Here is a 22,090-nt window from a genome sequence, read left to right as displayed (position 1 = left end):
AGGTGAAGTGGAGGTCTAGGTCATGACTACTAATCCACGGACTTAGCCTCACAAGGCAAAGATGAAAACTGAGTGCAACAGCCAACCAAGGAGCTTGAAACTGCCAGGTAATTCCACCTTGCAAGAGTGCCACCCACTCAGAACGTCTTCTATTAGAGGTCTCATAACCATATTTCTGATTATGGAGCCCTAGAGAATGGCCTGGATGACTCTCACAAGCATAGGGAAAGAGAAAGATTCATTGCAACCTGTTCTGTTCCTGTGATTACTAACAAGTGAGATAATCCAGCTCATAAGTGAAACACTCCCTAAAGATGAAAGAGCTTTGGCGTTGCCAAGACAGGCAGTCTTTTCCTGGTAGGAAGTCCAAAGGTAACCACTGTGCCTCGATGTGGGCAAGGAGGAAGTTCAGTTGCAACAAAAAGTTACTTAGAGCTGCAGACTCCTTGTCTATCTCATTTCTGAATGCCTCTCATGCCTCCAACAAAACCTGGTGCATAGTTTGTTAAATGTATACCAGTTTGTTTTTGCTTTTGGGTTTTTTCAGGGGCTATAATAGATCATTGATTTCTTGTTGTTGTTGTTGTTGTTGTTGTTGTTGTTGTTGTTCTTCTTCTTCTTCTTCTTTTTAACCTAGTAGCTTTATTGAGATATACACCATATACCACAAAATTCACCCTTTTATTTATTTATTTTTTATTATTTAAAAAAAAAAATTTTTTTTTAAGTTTATTTATTTTTGAGACAGAGAGAGAGACAGAGCATGAACGGGGGAGGGTCAGAGAGAGAGGGAGACACAGAATCGGAAGCAGGCTCCAGGCTCTGAGCCATCAGCCCAGAGCCTGACGCGGGGCTCGAACTCACGGACCGCAAGATCATGACCTGAGCTGAAGTCGGACGCTTAACCGACTGAGCCACCCAGGTGCCCCAAAATTCACCCTTTTAAGGTATACAATTGAGTGGGTTTGAGTCTATTCACAGAGTTGTGCAATTATAACTACTATCTAATTTTATAACATTTTTATTGCTTCTCCCAAAAACTCTGTACCCATTAGCCATCATTCACTATCTCCCACCCCTCAGCCCTTGGCAACCACTAACTTACACTCCATCTCTGACCATAGACTTCTGACCAGTGCATTCAACAGTTTTGTGGATCTCCACATAAGCACACAAAGCAAAATTTCTACCCAGGCCATGCTCTTCAGAAAGCATTCCTTGTGTTATCCTGGTTCTAGCTAATCCAGTTTCGTTCTTTCTGTCACTTAAAAGAACAGATGGCTTCAGCCTCCTCCAGGCCAAAGCTGAGTCTCTGTATTGCCAAACATGTTGATGAGCACTGAAATGCAGCCCAGAATCACAATGAAAGCAAATGTGAAATACCTGGACATAGCCAAAGTAATTCAGGCATTTCCCCATGCTCTAGCACCATTTAGCAACTACATGGGTGACCCATTCCTGGGAAGTAACTCTTAGCAAAAATGGAATTTGGGACATGCCAGCTCAGTGAAGCTAGGTCAGGCCTGATCTGAAGACAACATTGAAGGTGGGCAATGGTGTCAGCCATGGGAATTCACATGCGGAAGCACCAAGTGCTGTTTCAGGATGAAGACCCAAATCTGAAGCCCAGGGATGTGAGCTTGCACTAGGAGTAGGGGGCATCATCTGAAGATCTCAAGCCTGGGGCAGACTTGGTTCAGGAGCCAGGATGGGCGGCCAAGTAATGAACACAGGAATCTGTGGAAGCTGAACAGGGTGAACAGGGCGGTTCCACGGACTATTGCCAAATAGCTTGTTGCTACCTCAGTCAGATTTATTAGCCCAGTTCAGCAGTTTTTGCCTGGGAGCATTTTAAAGGCACCACAGGATCTTTGACACTGGAAACTGAGAATCATTGATGGATAACAATGTGGTTCTTCCTTGAACAGCTTAGCCTCTTTAGAAAATAAAAGGTGATGAGAACAATTATCCAATTCCAAGAACATCATGGCAGCTTCCCATAGAGAAAGTGGTGAGACTTTGTCTTATTTCTATAGTTGGTTTCTAACATGTGGCTTTTTTCAGGCTAGAATGTGAGCTCCTTATAGGAATTGTCCATGTCATTTTCCTTTTATATCCCAGTGCCTAGAAGTGTCTGGCACATAATAACTACCCCATTAAAATTTATTTAGTGAGTAAATAAATTTCTAGTACCTATCTCCAAAAAAAGATATTCTCCCTTTTTTCCTAACTTCTCAGGGAGATAGGAGGGAAATAATAGTAGTAAGATTTTCTCCAGAATTCACTGGCAAAAAGAGTACCCTTCCTTCCCAAATCACTGTTTTGGGCAGGGAAAATTATGATAAAATGTAAATGTGTGCTTTTAAAATATGCCACTCTTATCAGGAGAAAAAATGGTACAGCACATCCAAGAGGAAAATATGTGAGCTGAATAAAGATTAAAAAAAAAAAACACACTTGATGTGAAGCCAGAGAAATGAGCTCTTAATGCTGGTACAAGACACGGCAAATACCTTGCATGCATGTTGACCCTTTTCCTCCCATGCCCATGGCAGACAGTGCTAATCAAGGCTAGGTTATTCTTTCCCACCAAACTGAGGTTTAACTTTAGAATTCTTGCCAACACTGTTTTTCATGCAGTCATTACTGGGTGGTTGGTGTCAATAGACATAATATAAGCCATTAGTCATGGCTGAGCTAGAGTAAAGGAAGGACAGGGCTGTGAGAGAATGTGAGGTCATTTACGGAAGACAAGAAGGGGACCTGGGCGGCGCCCCAATGGCCAACAGAGATCTTTGGTCTGGCTTGAACCTATGTAAATTGTTAGGTGCGTGGAGAACAGTCCCAGCCTAACTCAAGGAGTGCCCTGGGGCTGGATCTGAGACCCAGACAGAAAAAGGTCCTGTTGTCCAAGAGACCAAAGAAACTAAGCTAAGAAGTCGGGTGACTTGGCAAAGTCTGTTACCCCAGAGCCTGAGTCTAGTGGAGCAGCCAGTTCATTGGAGGGGGTGTGAAGTAACTTAATTCTGAACCAGACTGAGTGAATAATTGAGTTCACCCAGGAGACATGCCTCAGCTATAAGCTGCCTGTACCCCCATTATCCCCTGTCCATGTGGAAAATCCTGATGTTATACAACTGGATGGAGCAAACTGCATCTGTCCCTGTGTTGGGGGTGATGGGAAAACAAGGAAGGAAGGACTTATTTCCAAAGCAAAGGGGTCCTCTCTGAGTTTCAGGGCAGCTGGTTAGAGGAGTACTCTTTCTTCTCCTGTCTTCCCTGGAGGGGACAACAGAAAATTACCTCCAGCATAGCATTTTGTTTGGCATGCTTCGCCTATATCTCCACTGCATAGCTCTGTGGAGCATGGGGTTCATTTTCTCTTGAGGTGGGGCAACTAAACCCCAGACAGGCTACATGATGAGTTCTCTGACCTACAGTGAGGCAGCTGGGATCAGCCTTTAGGCTCTTGTTCAAGAACACTTTTCCCACTGAACAGTGCTGACTCATCTGGGCTGAAAGGAGAAAGCATGATGCCGACAGTTCACATCATAAGGTAATCAAATGGCCCTGAAGAGAAGCAGGCAGGAGCCGCCATGTACCTACTCTGAGTTTTCTATGGCATTTCCCCAAGAAGGTAGATGCATTTTCTTGCCTTAGATTGAAGGGACTCAATAAATAAACAGTTTTGGATGTTGAAAACAGCCTTTTAATATGTTTGTTTGACTATGGATCAGAAGAGTCAGTGTGTGGGCTGGCCCACCCTTTCTCAGAGACAGTGCGGAATAAAAGAAGTTAGGAAGACTTCAATTGCAGTGTTAGCACTTACTAGCTGTACAGCCTTGAGTTATTACTTTTACTCTCTAAGCAACTATAAATTTGGGACACAACTATTTATGTCTTTATTTTTATTTTCATATTTTTATTTATTTAAAAAATATTTTTTAAATGTTTATTTATCTTTGAGAGAGATAGATACAGACCATGAGCAGGGGAAGGGCAGAGAGAAAGAGGGAGACAGAGATCTGAAGCAGGCTTCAGGCTGTGAGCTTTCAGAACAGAGCTGCAACTCATGACCCACGAGATCATGAACTGAGCCAAAGTTGGATGCTCAACTGACTGAGCCACCCAGGCACCCCATCCCGAATATTTACGTCTTAAGGGCTGTCTTAAGGATTAAGAGTGTATGTAAATAGTGTAACACATAATAAATGATCAATAATGTAAATCCATCCCTCCAAGGCAAGGATGAAGGTTGTTGTTTTTGTTCTTATAAAGTAGGCAGCATAGGAGAAGTCTGCTTTACAGCTGATTCTGAACTCCTGGATTTCCAGATATCCAGCCCAAAGTTCTTCTCTCTTCCCCAACTCTCTACTGTCTCACTGGCCTGCAGACTCAGGCTGAGGGGCAGGAGGGCATTGGAGAGAAGGCTCTGGGAAACTCAGCAAGCCCACGAACCCTGTGGCTCCCAGGGTCCTGGCTCCTAAGTGGAGACAGGCAGCTGTTCGCTGCCCTCAGGGCTGCTTTTGGGTTCATTTCAAATGAAGCACAATTTGGAGAGAATTAGAATCATTTTGTTGGGAGGTGACAACAGCAAGAAAGTCTGAGGGGGGAGATGGAATTGAGGAGAGCTAAAGCAGGGAGCCATTCCTCCGTGGGAACCCCTGTCCGCAGGGGATGCTCTGGAAGGGCACCTAAGCTAGTTGCTTGATGAATCCCCTTTCCAAGTAAGAAAGCAGGAGCACCTCTCAGAGTCCTTTCCCCATCTCCTCCCCTTCCTCACAAGGTTGGGTCTGCTCTCCTCTGCCACATTCAGCATCTGCCAGCTTCCTCAGCCAAGCCCACAGCCTGCCAGAAGGTCAGGTCCAAAACACAATTGCAACAGCAATAGTGAAGGCTGAGCAAACAGCCCTGAAAAGATGATGAAAGGCTGAACCAGGGGAGCAAGCAGACTGTCTGGGAATGACACCAGAATGATAAATCATGGCAACGAGCCCCCACATTCTCCAGACCAAGAACTTAACTGGGAGTGGTGGCTACTCCTCCTGAGTCCATTTTGGAAAGTGGCACCTTTTCTTTTAAGTGTGTCCACATGATGGTTGTTAAGACCACGATGAAAAGCCACTGGAGCCAACTGGGAAAGCAGGAATGTGAGGCCTTAAAGAAGGCAGTCAGAGGCTGGCGTATTTAAAAAATAATAATAATAATTCCTCCCTAGCTGGTACTGGTACAGTCCTGTCAGCTAAGCCTCCAGCACAGCCTGGGTGCTTTGTCCTGGAGGGTCTCAAAACTCTGCAAGGCAGCAAGACAACAACTACCCATAACCCCGACCCCACCTGGAATTCAGAACTGTGGTGTCCAGAGAAGTTTACCCTCCTGTGCTGAGCTCTGCTCTGGGAGTGAGGAGAGGTTGCACAGCAGCACAGTCCCAGGGAAGGGAAGCTTGGCCAAAAACCTGTATGAGATGAGTTAGCACAGCATGAAGATCTCAAAAGTCATCTCCTTCCTCCTCATCGGCCAGGCAGTCCCTGGCCAGTGGCCTTTGTACCTTCAGAGGAATCAGACCTCTTAGACTTTTTTAAAAAAATGTTTTATTTTTGAGAGAGAGAGAGAGAGTGCAGGGGAGAGGCAGAGAGAGAGGGGGGATAGAGGATACAAAGCGAGCTCCAAGCTAACAGCAGAGAGTCCAATGTGGGGCTTGATCTCACAAACCACGAGATCATGACCTGAGGCAAAGTCAGACACTTCCTAAAATAAGACCTTGAGCTGTCTGGTTAAGGGTGCTAAAGAGAATGAGATAAGACTATTTTAAAAGAACTGAAAGAGATTTAAAATCTCTTTTGACCATTTCTAGGAATGATACCTTGGTTTTCCTCTATTTACTTAAAGGAACTGCATGCCATAAAAATTAAGTGATAATGTAATTATCTGTCTAAATCCATTCATCTATCTACCCATCTACTGTATTCTTAGCCAAGTGTACAGAAGTCCTGAGTACTTTGCTAGACATGGTGTAGGAAGGAGCATGAGGATACATTTTTTATAGCATCTCTAGATTTTCATTCTTAGCTGCCTGAGATGTTTGGAATAGTGTTCCAATAGAGGGTGGGGAATAAGGGGGAGGAAGGAGGGATGGATTGGACTCACACACCCTACTGTTATTCATAGCATTTTTTTTTTCAACCAAAACATGGGGATAATCTGACTGCCAAGCTATTATGGATAAAATGAAGAGACTGCCTGTACACAAGTCTGTATTCCATTTCTATTACTGATATCCAAAGGGCAAAGGCCCATCCCAGCTGCATTTCCACATTCATATAATCAGAGTGTTTCCCTGGATAGAAAGGCGGCGAGGTTTATACATCACCCATTTCTCAGAACAGACTCACAGCCTGGAGGTACTGGCATTTTATTATGCCACTTCTGGATTATTTATTTAATATTGTTTCATTAAATTTTAAAGAACACAAGTGGTTTTACAAATAAAACATGGAATGCCAGGATGCAAAAATGAATGGTTAAATCCAACTAATATTTATAAGCTCCTGAAGGAATTGAAGTACAATGTCTGTGTGTTTATGCAGGAGAAGAGATATTATTTTGTGACTGAATATCCTTCCAGTCATGCTGAGAACATCCTATCTGTAGACCTAGGAGTACAGAGGCATGGTGCTGTCTTGCACACTGAGCTCTACCCTAATTTGTCCAAGTACCACGGCCTGTTGTTGCTGGGCAGAGCAATGGCTGGACGTCCACATCTCACACTAAGTATTCAGGGCACAAACATCAAACTCGTCTTTGTTCTCTATGGGATGGTGAAAGGCTGAGGAACACACCCAGAAACCCGCAACTCTACTACTGACCAGCTTGGAAACAGGAAGAACCTGGCTGCGATATTCAACCACATTAAATAACCAGCATTATCCAGAGCTCTACAACATGAGTTCATTGTCTTGCCAGTCTTTGACTCGGAGTACACTGGGAAAGGCTGTGCGTAATTAGCCGGCCTGGTAAAAAGGGCTTTGCTCGTACCACATGCCCAGTTTTTGTCCTCAGAGGAGGGTGTTAATCTGAGAAAGGGTGAGCCTCTAGGGAGACACATTTATAAAGAATTTTGAGGATGTGTGGCTATCTTGTTACCGTGACTTCCGGGTGGGGAGGCGATGCCCAGTCAGAATTTAGATTTAGGCCAGGACACTTGCCAATGATAGAATCTAATAGAACCCTGCTGCAGACAATTGTGCACAGTGAGCTGTGGGCTCCTGTGTTGGGGGAATGAGATGTGTTTTTCTAATAAATGCTTCCCAGTCTATACGAGTTGTTTCCAGGTACTTAAATGACTCAATAACTTAATATTTCATTTTAAACCACACTCTGTACAGGAAACAAGGCTGACATTATTAGGATTTTCAGACTTTAGATATCATCCAGCAAGGCTAGTTTCAAACCCTGAGGTAGCATTACAGAAATATTTCTTATAAATGATAATAAATAACCCACATTGTTCTTTAGAAAAGCAGAATCAGTCTTTTCAATGGCATGAACAAGCCTTGAAATGAGGCGAATATGGAGGCTTTTAGCACTTTTAGGTATAAATACAATCTCTCCGAGTGGAGGGTCTCCCACTCATATTGCCAGCTTTCATTTGCTAGACCGGACGTTTCCTCTAATTCCTGGACCATTGGCTTGTAATTTTTTAAACAGTCAAGTATATTCCCCTTAGCGAGGACCCTAATAATCTGAACAAGCTAACAAGCTTCCGTTAGCCTTCCTTCATTCCTAGTGTGGTCGCGGTCTGCCAGCTGACTCTGTCAGCCACCTCAGCCATTACGTCTGTCTGCACACCCACCCTAAACCTGGCTGTGGAGTTGCATCCTCAGAACTTTGAGCAGGCGTGGCTGTGTTGAGAGCAGCTGCGGGGATTTAACCATGAACAAACGCAGGACTTGAGCATTTGAACAGAACCTGAAAGTCATTTCTTTCAACGTCCTACCCCAACAGTCACGTAGTCTGTAGTTGAAATCCTCACCACTCGAGAAGACAGCTTTGTGTAACAGCCAGACATCACAAATTGCCATAAAAATCTCCCACCCCTGACCCAAGTGGTTCTACTTCAGTCATCCCATTTCCTGTATGTATCCCTGCTGCAATCCTCCCCACAACGATCAGAGCTAGTTGTTTATACGTATGTCATTTTTTCCTGCTGAACTCTCAAAGGCAGGAGCCCCGTCATATTCATCTTTGTATCTCCATTGTCGCTGACAAGCAAGAGTTGAAAAGAAAGGGGCAATTCTAACTTTCCCTTCAGCACTGATTCATCTCACCCTATCAACCAAACTATTCCTTAGTTCAGTCCACATTTCTCTAACTTGTCTGAAAAGATATCACAAAAGATCCTGTCAAGTAGCCTTCCAAAACCCAGATGCATCCCCCTGATCATTGAGTTTAATATTTCAGCTTAAAAAATGGAAATGAACTTCACTTGTGGTATTTCTTTCTTAGTGAATCCAAGTGAGAATCTGGTAATCATGTCTCCCTTTTCTACATTTTAACAAACTATTTGTTAGATAACCCATTTTAGAAATGTGTTGATGGTTAATGTTAAGATTACCAGTTTGCAGTTTCCAAAATCCACTTTTGAAATTTGAGGTAACATTTTCTCCCTCTCATCTGTGGATATTCAATCCTTGGTAAATTGTTCGAAGACTGTTAAAGCTTATTCCTCAATCTTATCTTCAAATTATTTTTGTTCCCTGGACTGTTATTCATCTGATCTTACAGACTACAATGCATTTCAAATGGCCAGCTTCTCTCAATATCTTTGTCCTCAACTGGGGCTTCACCCCATCTCTCCAGGATATATCCTCATTGATGAAGGAGGACAAAAACCAACTCATCTGTGCCCATTGGGATAGTGTAACTCTGGGATGTGGGGTGTGGTAAGAATCTGGAAGAGAGTTACTGGAGCTTTCCTGCCAGCTTTTGGCAGAGGGAGATTTACTATGAAGCTAATGAAGCTAACTTCAGAGCCCTTCACTAATTGTGTGTTCTTTTTCTTAAAATTGTTCTGCCAAATTGTGTAACCTTCAAAGCACAGATACATGTATCTGCTCTTGGGCCTTGGGTAAGCTCACATATTATGCTACTACTGAAAGTGTTCTTATGGGTGTTGCAAATAACCAGGCTATCAAAGCAAGAAATGAAAATATAGGAGTGTTTTATAGGCTAACCAGAGGCTTGAACTACCGAGAACTGATACTATCATTTCAGTAAGAATTTAGGAAATATACTTAACCTCATTGTTCTTTCATTTTCTTACAACATGGGGATAAAATCCTTATTTGAGTCTTAGTTGACAATCATTCCATGTTGACCCACTATAACTATTCCCCAGCTTACAACAATTTGATAAATAAAAATAAGTATTTGTTGACATACACATAAAACAGAAAAACTAACTTTTCAGAATGAGCATTTACTCTATGAGGGGATTAACTTAATGAAGGAGTACCAAGTTAAAAAAAAAAAAAGAATATAAGATTTACAGTTGGGAGAACTGACTTGTGAGCACAATCTAGGAAACAGCAGAAGGTTGAATATATCCCTTCATCCCCATGAGTCTTAGTTCCCTCTTCTAAAAATGAAGATGAAGATACTTCTCCATGAAGAGGTTGTGAAAATTGATGCCATACATACTAACATGCTTTGTAAACTATGGAGATGATTTATAGATGTATGGGGTTATTATCACCTTAAATCATCAAAATTCATTGATTTACAAACATTTAATTTACACAAACTTTTCTGAAGTACAGACTGTACATACTATTGTCATGTAGGGAATGAGTTAAAAATTTAGTGAATGACCATGCAAATATCAAATACTATGCAGATACAGATTAGTTTAAAAATCATTAAAATATCTTACCTTAAGAGTAAATCTCTCCAGTCCAGACCCCAGTTTTTTCCATTCAGTGCAGTAGAAACGCTAATGAAGTTGGCAGTTATATTGGAAGTTCAGGATCAGTTGATTTGTTATCCAACATTGTTATAGGATGAATATTCCTTAAGTTCCTTCTTTTCCCGTGCCCCAGAGTCTAGGGCATTTTGTTGATACTCCCTGGCCAGGGAAACATCTCTAGATTTCCAAAGTACTTGCACCTGAGGGTTCTGTCTTCTTTTGGTCTCCCCATAATATCACAAGCTTCCATCTTGAAGATGTCCTTCCATTCAGAGAAACATCCGTTGACAATAGTCTTAGGTTGCCATTGAGACGCTTAAGCACCTACGTGGCAGAAAGAATTTTGCACCTGTTTCCTTTCAGAGTTTGCTGGAAGACTCAAGAAAACTTCAAGCCTCTCAGAGATTTCTGAGCACCTAGTTTGCAGGATCAATCTGTTGAGGTGGAAGCCTGTTGCCTAACTTTGCTGAGCTCAGTTTAACAGCAATTTAAACATAGATTCCTCTCCTCACAATCTGTTGTTCTACAAGGAGGGCCTCATTTCACAAAATTCCACGCCAAGTGGAGCTTCTAGGCTCAACAGAGACAACTGCATTCATTACCACCAGCTCCAACTTTCCATTCAGAGAGGAATCCTGTTTCAGTTCATTATCTCTCTGAGTTCCGGCTTCATCAGTCTCCATTAGGAAGTACGTTGCCTTTCTGCCAAGAGGCACTGAAGGTGAGTGGCCCAGTTCTCTGCAACAGGTGCCAGCTGCCAACAGCCTCCTTCTCACCAAGCACTTGCCCTCTACGGAGGCCAGAAACCCATCTTCCCTCATTAGGGAAAATATGTCTCTTCTGAAATCAGCTCTGACACACAGAGCCCAGGCAGCATGTTCCTTCTGCACTTCCCTGTTCCCTTTTGTTCACGCCTGCCACTCATAAAATCTTCCTTCACTGCCATTGAGGGTGAGCTCACCAGGTCTCTCCTCACCTCACATAAAACCGTGTTCCCCAAAAGGATCCAACTGGGTGTTCAATCCCCTCTCTCAATGTCTCTTCCATACTAGTGAACCCATTTACTACTTTCAAAGAAGTAAAAGGGAGAAGGAAATAAGAAATTAAGGCCAATTTTTGACGCAAGAAGCAAGAGCAAGGCAAAGAACAAAAAAGATGCGGGGCGAGAGTCTTAGGATGTGGGGGCACCTGACATTAAATCAGAAACCCTTTCCGGGAGAGCAGATGCCCCAGACCCGTAGACCTAAGATATGATTTAATTGGCATGAAAAATTACTCTCACCAATCTTTCGTTTATTTAAAAATCAGTAAAATGGAACTAAAATATATTCATGTCTTTGGACTAGTGGGGTTTTCTTCCACCTTCAGTCTTGTCATTTCTTTCCCTTCTCTGAGTTTAGTAAAGCAAATAAAAATAGACCCCCCGAGTAGCATAAAACATCAGAACTTTGCTAAAAGAGTCAGTGCACGGGAACAACAAAAAGATGTTTGTTTTGTAGACTGTCCATCTGAAGGATCTAAAGTCCCCTTCTTCCCACCTCAGGAGGGACTTCATGCAGTCCGTTACATGAGGGAGTTACGTACAGAATCTCCAAGAGTCACCATGCACGTGATGGAGCAGACCCCTTTCCCCCCAGATCTCTCCACCACCTTCTTACATGCCAGCCTTAGCAGTGCCTTTATTCCCAACAGCCAGCACCTGCTTCTCTTGAAAAGGACCCTCAGGTCTGCACACAGATTGCTGGGAAGTGATATGGGAATTTTCCTCCTGGGGAGGAAGGTAGGGATAGACCTTAACAACTGATGATTATTGATTGCAAGGGTGTAAACTACTCCAGTTCCTTATCCATCCTTTGCTGATGAAGAAAACTTTGAAGACCTCCTCTTTCTCCAAGAGCAACTCCGTGGGGACCCTGCTTGATACCTTTCTATACCTCCCTACTGGCTCCCCCTTCTGCACCGCCAACCCTAAGTTTTCCAAGGAAAGTCTCCTAATAAATCACTTTCACGTGGTCCCTCATATCAGCAGCTGCCTCTGATGATCCCAATCTGACATTGTAGAATGGAGCCAAGAGAGGGGTGAGAGAATAAACCTGCAATGTGTGGGAGGGCAGGAGATGCAGCAGGGGGCGCTGAGAAGGGCTTGATGTAGAGACTGAAAGGAGACGTGATGGGGAAAGTAGAGAAAAGAAACATTTTGTACAATCTCCCAGATCCCATATATCTTCTAATAATAACTGTGTGTGTGTGTGTGTGTGTGTGTGTGTGTGTGCACATGCACACCCCTATGGGCATATAATTTTTCTTGTCCCATTCCCTTTCTGGTAAAGGACTGCACTACATGATCTTGGGATATTATAGATAGGCCTAACTAAACAGTTGCATGTTATTTATACTAAAATGTATTTTCTTTATACTTTCCTAATTTTGGTAACAACAGACTAGCTTTGACAGGAAATAAAATCAATGAAAACACAGTGTAAAGAAATGGTGTTATATGAGCCACTAGCAAAGAAACTCTAGGCTATGACAGGAATAGGGGGTAGAAATGGAGAGGCATCACCTTCTTGGTTTCACAGATGTACTCATTTGATCCTCTCCCTGCTGATTGAGGGCCAGTCCAATTTCTGTCATGGGTTTGGGAGTCTTGTCTGAGACTCTTAACCTCTGCATCTCCTTTCACCCTCTGTAATATGAATGACAGTTATGAAAATAGCATGTTACATCATGCTTTCAAGGTATCAGTGCTTTAAAGTTATTAATGCATTTAACCTATGCAGCAATCCTTTGAGTAGCTATTGCTATCTTTATTTCACAGATGAGAAACTGAGGCACAAAGAGATAATATAAGAAAAAACTGCACAGGTGCATGAAAATATGTTCAATATCACTAACCATCAGGGAAAGGCACCACAATGAGATATTACCTCACACCTGTGAGAATGGCTATTAAGAAAAAGACAAGAAATGAGTGTTGGTGAGGATGTGGAGAAAAGGGAACCCCTGTACACTGTTGATGGGGATGTAAATTGGTGCAGCCACTATGGAAAACAGTATGGGGTTTCTTCAAAAAACTAAAAATAGAAGTACCCTATGATCTAATAATTCCACTTCTGGGTATTTATCTGAAGAAAACAAAAGCACTAACTCGAAAAGATATTGGCACCGCCATGTTTGTTGCAACATTATTAACAATAGCCAAGATGTGGAAACAACCTGTGTCCATAGACGATAAATGAATAAAGAAATTGTGGTTTATATACACAATGGAATATTATTCAGCAATTAAGAAGGTGTGAAATCTTGCCATTTGCAACAGCATAGATAGACCTTGAGAGCATTATGCTAAGTGAAGTAAACCAGAGAAAGAGAAATATGATAGGATCTCACTCACATGTGAAATATAAAACAAATACAAAAATTTGTAGATACAGAGAATGGATTGGCGATTGCCAGAGGTAGAGGTTGGAGGGTGGGCAAAATGGGTGAAGGAAGGTCCAAAGGTACAAACTTTCACTTATAAATAAGTCATGGGAGTGTAATGTACAGCATGGTGACTATAGTTAATGATACTATATTGCATATTTGAAAGTAGCTAAGAGAGTAGATCTTAAAAGTTCTTATCACAAGAAAAAAATGTGTAACTAACTATAGTGATTTATGTTAACTAGCCTTATCATGGTGATCATTTTACTGTATGTTCAAATATAGAATCACTATGTTGTACATCTGAAACTAACATAATGTTGTATGTCAATTATTCCTCAATAAAAAATGATAAAACAAAACAAAATCTGCTTTTCCTACTTCACATAGTTGCTGTGAGGATGAAACAAAATAATGTATGTGAAAATGCTTTGACAATTCTAATGTACCACACATGTGGTTTACAGTACCATCATTATTTTTGTAAATAGTATGACCACATTAGTAGTTGCCATCAGAGCTATGGTCCTATCCACGTTATAAATAATCTTTCTCTAGAGGTCTCACAATACTGAAAGGCTATATTCCTGGAAAGGGTGTAGTGGGGCATTGCTGCCTGTAGAATGTGTTTACGTGGAGTTTACACGTTTCTTTCTGTCTGTAGGGGACCTCAATTTGAACCTAACATCTCTGTCTAGTATCTAGTTGCATCTGAAGGACTAGCAAAGTGGGTGTCCAGGGAGCTCCTGAGGAGACCTAAGAGAGAAACTATAGAGGTGGCTATTGGCCCTGCCCTTACCATATACTTTGGGTTGAAACATAACAAATCAGCTGTTGTTGTGGCATGAAACAGATCCTTCCATCATAGCCCTAGAAGGAGCCAACCCATAAACTTAACCAAAGTTTGGAAATTATACCACATAGATGGAAAAAAATTGAATATGACACAAACAAATGGAAAGTTTTCCCATGCTCATGGATTGGAATTATTAAAATGTCCATATTACCAAAAGTAATCTATGACTCAATGCAATCCCTAGCAAAATAAGCATTTTTTTTCTAAACAAGAACAAATAATACTAAAATTTGTATGGAACTACAAAAGACCCCAAATAGCCAAAGCAATCTTGAGAAAGACAAAGCTGGAGGTATCATAATTCCAGATTTTAAGATATACTACGAAGCTGTAGTAATCAAATCAATATGGTATTGGCATAAAAATAGACCCATAGATCAATGGAACAGAACAGAGAGCCCAGAAATAAAGCCATAATTGTATGGTCAATTGATCAATGACGAAGGAGGCAAGAATATACAATGGGGGAAATGGCAGGCTTTTCAATAAATGGTGTTGGGAACACTGGACAGCTGCATGCCAAAGAATGAAACTGGACCACCAGTTAACACCATACACAAAAATAAACCCAAAATTGATTAAAGAACTAAATGTGAGACCTGACCATAAAATTCCTAGAACAGAGAACAGGCAGTAATTTGTCTAACATTGGTTGAGCAACGTCCTTCTAGATACATCTGTTAAGGCAAGGGAAACAAAAGTAAAAACAAAACAAAACAAAACTACTGAGACTACATCAAAATAAAAAGCTTTTTCACAGCAAAGGGAACCATCAACAAAACAAGAAGGCAATCTACTGAATTGGAGAAGGTATTTGTAAGTGATATGTCCAATAGGGGTTAATATCCAAAATATATAAAGAACTTATACAACTCAACACCAAAACACCCCAAACAACTCAATTAAAAAATGGGCAGAGTACCTGAATATACATTTTTCCAGAGAAGACATACAGATGGCTAACAGACATATAAAAAGGTGCTCAACATCACTAATCATCAAGGAAATACAAATCAGAACCACAATGAAATATCACATTACACCCGGCCTGTTAGAATGGTTAAAATCAAAGCTAAGAGATAACAAATATTGACAATAATGTGGAGGAAAAGGAACCCTCATACACGTTGGTGGGAATGTAAATTGGTGCATCTACTGTAGAAAACAGTATGGAAGTTCCTTAAAAAAATATGATCCAATATTTCCAACATTTGGTATTTGCCCAAAGGAAACAAAAACACTAGTTGAAAAAATATATGCACCTCAATGTTTATTGCAGCATTATTTACAGTAGCCAAGATATGGCAGCACCTAAACAGATAAGGAAGATGTGGTACACATACACACACACACACACACACACACACACACACACACACAGAGGAATATTATATAGTCATAAAAAGATGAGATCATACCATTTGAGACAACACAGAAAGAACTAGAGTGTATTATTCTAAGCAAAACAAGTCAGACTGAGAAAGACAAATGCCATATGATTTCACTCATAAGTGGAATTAAAAATCCACAAAACAAATGAATAAACAAAAAGCAGAATGAGATGCTTGGATAAATACAGGGGACAGACTGATGGTTGCCAGAGGGGAGAAGGGTGGGGTATTAGGTAAAATGGGTGGAGTGGAGTGGGAGATACAGGCTTCTAGCTATGGAATGAATTAAGTCATGGGGATAAAAGGCACAGCATAAGGAATATAGTCAATGATATTAACGATGTATGATGACAGATGGTAGTTATACTTGTGAACACAGCATAATGTATAAACTTGTCGAATCACTATGTTGTACACTTGAAACTAATGTAACATTGTGTGTCAACTATACTCAAATAAAAAAAATTTTTTCAATTAAAAAAAAGTGGAACCAACACTATCAACACCTTGATTTCAGGCTTCCAGCCTTCAGAACTGTGAGGTAATACATTTCTGTTGTTTAAGCCACCCAGTCTGTGGTACTTTGTTACCAATACAGCCTCCTTTGTTCATTTGTTATGGCTGTTTGTTACTAACACAGTTTATTTAATAACTAATACAGCCTCCCGTTGATAAGCTGCCTCCACCTCCAGACCCGGATAGAGAAAGCAGAACACCCCTGTGACCTCTCACCTTGGGTCAAAGCTAGGGGGAAGAATGCAAGGAGTTCTGAGCCGAGGACAACCAATCTCAAAGCTTGCCAGGACCTACGACTGCTGGCTCAGAGAAATGACACAGGACCATCAAAGCCATTCTCAGACAATAGGAAGCTATAGTGGAGGGTGGGTGTTAAGCTGGAAGCCCATGTAGACCCTAGCACGTGGCTGCCATTTTGGGTTGTGTACAGGATGAGTAAGCAGAGGAAGCTGGTGAAGAGAATGTGAGAAGAATGGACAGAGGCAAAGCTGATGAGAGGAACTGAAGAGAGAGAGAGACAGACAGACAGAGATTGGCTCGGCCCTAGAGCTGTCTTGTTTCTGCCTTTCCTGAAGCCAGATTTCTCTCGGTTCCCTCATGCATACATATCCTTTAACAAATCTCCCCCACCCCCATTCCTCTGGTAACTTGATTGTTGTCTTTCTTGAACCTAAAGTGACCTGAGTATGATGGTTCAGAAAGGAAACTTCAGTCCTTGGAAAAAAATACACACAGCAAAGTAGTGACCAGGACATTTCATTGGATTCACGTCTCCATGTTTTCCTGTCTTAATCTGAGAAAGAGCAGAGTGAGTTAAAAAACTTAAAAATTACTTTTTTTAAAAGCCCTAAGAGGGGTGCCTGGGTGGCGCAGTCGGTTAAGTGTCCGACTTCAGCCAGGTCACGATCTCGCGGTCTGTGAGTTCGAGCCCCGCGTCAGGCTCTGGGCTGATGGCTCCGAGCCTGGAGCCTGTTTCTGATTCTGTGTCTCCCTCTCTCTCTGCCCCTCCCCCGTTCATGCTCTGTCTCTCTCTGTCCCAAAAATAAATAAACATTGAAAAAAAATAAATAAAAGCCCTAAGATATTAGGCATAAGGCAGCATTGCTCTGGAACCCTGTGACAAAGCATAAACTAAAAAATGGAAAGAAAGGTGGAGGCAGGGATAAGGCAATGAGCATAGTGATAGAGCTGAACCCTGGCAGGGTTCTGGGGACCCAGTCCTGAAGGGCCTTCCAGGCTAGCTGAAGAAGCAGTTTGACCTTTTTCCAGAGAAGCAGAGAGGCCCAAACTGATAGGCATTTCAGAAAGATCAGGATACCAACAGGGTGTGGGATGGATTTGAGGGTAACAAGACTGTAGTCATAGGGAGTATGACTAAAAGGTTGTTGTAGGAACCCAGCCACAAGGTGATGGTGGCCTGAGGTGAGAAGAAGAGAGAAAGGAACTGAGCGAAGAGATGTTGAGGGGGTAACACTGAGTGGACCTGATGAATGTGGAGCTGGTGGGGAGGATTGGATTAAAGACATACTCACTGAGGCGACCAAGGGGCAGAGATGAATCTCCGGGGCCAAGGACTGAGGAAGCACATCTCTAACCTTTATCATTCCAAGGACCAGTTCCTGACATTTAGACGTGGGTCCCCAGCATGGCCCCTATCCTTAAGGGCTGAAAGCAAATGCTATCCCAGCGACAGCAGAAAAGCTTCTCTCCAGGCTGCTGTGGGCTCAGAGCCTCACGCTAGAGCTCTGTGTTTACACATTCAGGAGAATTGAATCTCACATAATCACATATGTGACAAAGGCCTCAGCTATAAGCAACATTAATGAAGACAAATGAATCAGCCGAACGCGGCAGCTTGCACAGCAGCTCCCAGGGCCCTGCCTCACAGGGAAGCTGCTTTGTGGGGGCTGCCCACTTGTGGCTGCAGCTTTCGCCTTGCCTGGCGGAGAGGTAGGAGAACCCTTTCACTGAGCGGGCACCTCAGCCACTGCCTGGAGAGCCTGGGCTGGAGGACAGGCAGTCGCTGGGGGCTTTGCGGGAATTCTAAGAGGATTCTAAGAGCATGTTTACACATGCTTATGAAAGCTATCTTAGGGGAGATAGGCAAGTAGAGCTTAGCGGGATATGGTCTGATCGTGTTAAATAAACAAGCTCCCTGCATCCTGGCGGTTGCTGATTGGGAAAGTAGCTATTAGAATTTTAATTCCAGCCAGTGAGTAACCACACTCCCACGGGCATCTCACTGAGTGCTCACTGAGCTAGGAGTTAGCTCCTACCTCCATTCTCTTCTCCCCTTTAAGGCCACTTGTATCTGACCATCCATTTCTTTTTGTGACAGAAGCAAAAACACTCAACTTTGCGAGTTTCAGTCCAGGCTCTCCCGAGGGGATCACAACCGGTAGATAAAAAGAAGGCATTTATAAATCAAGCGGCAGAGACTGGGGCTGGTGAAGTGGCCGTGGCTCTGTCCTGGCGCTCGATGGCAGGGATGGATGGTGAGCAGGCCCCACGGTGGCAGGCTAGGTTTTGATGCTTAGAACCAGCTCAGACAACCTCTAGAGGTGGAAAAGACAGTGCCTGTAGTGAGAGGACATGAAAAAACCGCCCCATTAACAGGCAGAACTGTTTGTTGTGAAAGCATCCAGACCTGGCAGCAGGGTTCTCCCTTTTCTTGCCACCATTTCAGCCTCTGCTCTGTGAAATTCAAGATACTGCAAGAAGGCAATCTCTCTCCCAAGGGATGTCTCCGACAGGACGCTGAGAAAGACCCCTCATCAAAGTCCAAAATGAAACATTCTCAGAATTTCCCGACGTGAATTAAACAAGCGGATTTTATTAGATCAATATGAGGGGATTTGAAACTAATTAATCAGTGTAGAGATCAAATGAGCCAATGACAGAGAGACAATGGAATGAAAACTTGGCGAGTCAGTAAAAGGCTTGCCTGAATTCAGACAGTGTAATAACACCGGGTCTCATCCCCTGTGGAAGAAATTCCAATTGCTCAGTAAAAGAAAGTGAGTTGGGTGACAAATCCACTGTCACCAGCAATCTTCTTCAGGGACTATCCTCTTAATGACACTCAGATTGATTTTTCATTCCCGGAAAGAACAGAAGGAAGCAGAAGTGATCAGAAAACATAAATATCTTCTAATAAAGCCGAGACAGGCTGCTGGAAGAATATGTGTGTACAAGAGAAAGAAACAGTAAAAATAATGCACTTGGGAAAATGCGTTTCCAGCATCAACACGGTGACTGAGTCAATAAAGTTGGGATGGGAAACAGCATGGAGCCTCTTACCACACTGCTTACCTAGCAGGTGCATCCTCAAGGTGAAGGCAGAGGAAACTCACACGGAGTGGGCCCAGAGATGGCTTGTTTCTTCCTCTCCTCAAACAAAGATTTGGGTCCGATTAACTCTAAGGTTCCTTCTGGCCTAAACATGCCACTATTTGTTATTACAGTAGTGTCCCCTCCTCCGCGGTGTCACTTTCTGAGCTTTCAGTTACCCGTGGTCAGCAGCAGTCCAGAAGCAGACGATTCTCCTTCTTATCCAGTAGGATACTTATGCTACTTATGCAGTAGCATCCTTCTTACAGACTTTCTCCTGTCACTGAAGGTCAATGGTAGCCTAACTCTACGTCACAGCGCCTACATAGTTCACTTCACCTCATCTCATCAGGCAGTCATTTTATCATCTCACATCATCAACAAGAAGAGTGAGTTGAGTACAGTAAGATATTTTGGAGAGAGGCCATATTTATCTAACTTTTATTACAGTAGATTGTTATAATTGCTTTATTTTAGGATTACTCTCTGTGTGTAATTTATAAATTAAACTGAGTCACAGATATGCATGGATAGGAAAAAACATATTATATGTAGGGTTCAGTACTATCCATGGTTTCAGGTATCCACTGGGGGTCTTAGAATGTATGCCCCGTGGATGAGGGGGGACCACTGCCTTCCAGAGCTACCCTGAGAAGGGCCCAGGTGAGCAATGACAGAGAACTGGTGATAACCATGTTGGAAGAGGACAGAGTGGGGACTTTTCAATCAGGCCTGGATCTGGCCTCCACCCACTCTCTTCATTTATCAGTGTCTTCTCAGAACCCAGCTAGGTTGTATCATATTATTTTATATTTGCTGTTCATGTGGTGGCTCAAATTGTACATATCCCTCACATCTCCTAGAGTGGGAAAAGCCCTCAGCTTTTGGAGTCAAAAAAGAAATGGGTTCAAATCCCTGCTACATCACCAGCTAGTTTTGTGATTTTAGACTGGTCACTTCCATGTGATGGACTATTAGGCAGCCATTAAGAAGAATGAGATGGCTTGGGGTACCTGGGTGGCTCAGTGGGTACAGCGTGCGACTTCGGCTCAGGTCATGATCTCACAGTTCATGAGTTTATGCCCCATGTCAGGCTCTGTGCTGACAGTGCAGAGCCTGGAGTCTGCTTCGGATTCTGTACCTCCCTCTCTCTCTGCCCCTCCCCCGCTTACACTCTGTCTCTCTCTCAAAAAATAAAACATTAAAAAATTAAATAAAAAAAAGAAGAATGAGACGGCTCTATAGGAATTCATGGAGAAACGTCCACAATGTATTTCTTATTCAACAGCACACCAAAGATGGAAGCAGCCCAAGTGTCCATCAATGGACAAACAGAGCGACAAAATATCATATATATACACGATGGGATATTATTCAGCCTTTAAAAGGAAGGAAATTCTGACACATCCTATAACATAGATGAACCTTGAGGACATTATGCTAAGTGAAATAAGCCAGCCACAAAAGGACAGATCCTGCATGATTCCATTCATATGAGGTGGTCAAATTCATAAAAATATAAAGTAGAGTGGTGGCTGCAGAGGCTGGGGAGGGGAGAACAGGGAGGCAGTGTTTAATGAATACAGCATTTTGGTTTGGGAAGATAAAGAGAGCTCCGGAGATGGGTGTTGGCAATAGTTGCACAACAATGTGAATGTACCTAATGCCACCGAACTGTATACATTTAAGCGTTCAAAATGGTAAAATTCTATGGTATACGTTTTCTATAATAAACAAAGTAAATGGCAGAACAGTAAGTATAAAATGTGATCCCATGTTGGTTAAAATTTTAAAATCTCTCTATATTGTCTATGTACAGAGGACAGTCTGGAAGGATACATACCGTGATGCTAACAGTGGCTACTTTGGGGGAGTGGGGTTGGAAGGGGTGCTAGTGGATAACATGACTTACAAGTTACATGTGTCTCAACGCATGAGAGCTTGTGTTCAACTTTGACAGGAAAATGCCAATAAACTCTGACTCTCAAAATCCCTGTTTCAAAAGGAAAAGGTATTCATCATTACTCTTGTTACTCCTTCCTGGAACATGGGCTGTGGCTTTCCATTTCTTACCTAGTACAATCCAAACTCCTCAGTCTGGTATTTAATGTCCTGCAACCAGCTTCTCATCATTCCCTTTTAACTGTCTCCATGCATCAGTATCACAATCATCCGATGTTCCCTGACCACAGTTGGCTTTTTTTTTTAAGTTTATTTATTTTGAGGGGGAGAAGGAGAGGGAGGAGCACAGAGAGGGGGAGAGAGAATCCCAAGCAGGCTCCATGCTCAGCATGGAGCTCAATGCAAGGGTCAATCCCACGACCCAGGGATCGTGCCCTGAGCAAAAATAAAGAGTGGGATGCTTAACCAACTGAGCTACCCAACCTCCCCTCACATCCATGGCTTTGATCAAGCCATTCTCTCTATATACTGTCCTTCCCCTCAGTATCTGCCTACAGATATCTCATCTATTCTTTTAGGACACAGTCTCTGAATCCCTTAAGTAGAAGCGATTTCTCTTTCCTGCTCACAGCAATCATTAAATCTAGCCCATCTCTGATTTGTTTGTGCGTACATCTTCTCTCCCTCCAACGACCCGATGCTCCT

The sequence above is a fragment of the Prionailurus viverrinus genome, chromosome B3 (genome assembly GCF_022837055.1).
Source record: "Prionailurus viverrinus isolate Anna chromosome B3, UM_Priviv_1.0, whole genome shotgun sequence".
NCBI lineage: Eukaryota > Metazoa > Chordata > Mammalia > Carnivora > Felidae > Prionailurus > Prionailurus viverrinus.
The sequence above is the reverse complement of the archived record's forward strand: the minus strand, read 5'-3'. Positions refer to the sequence as shown.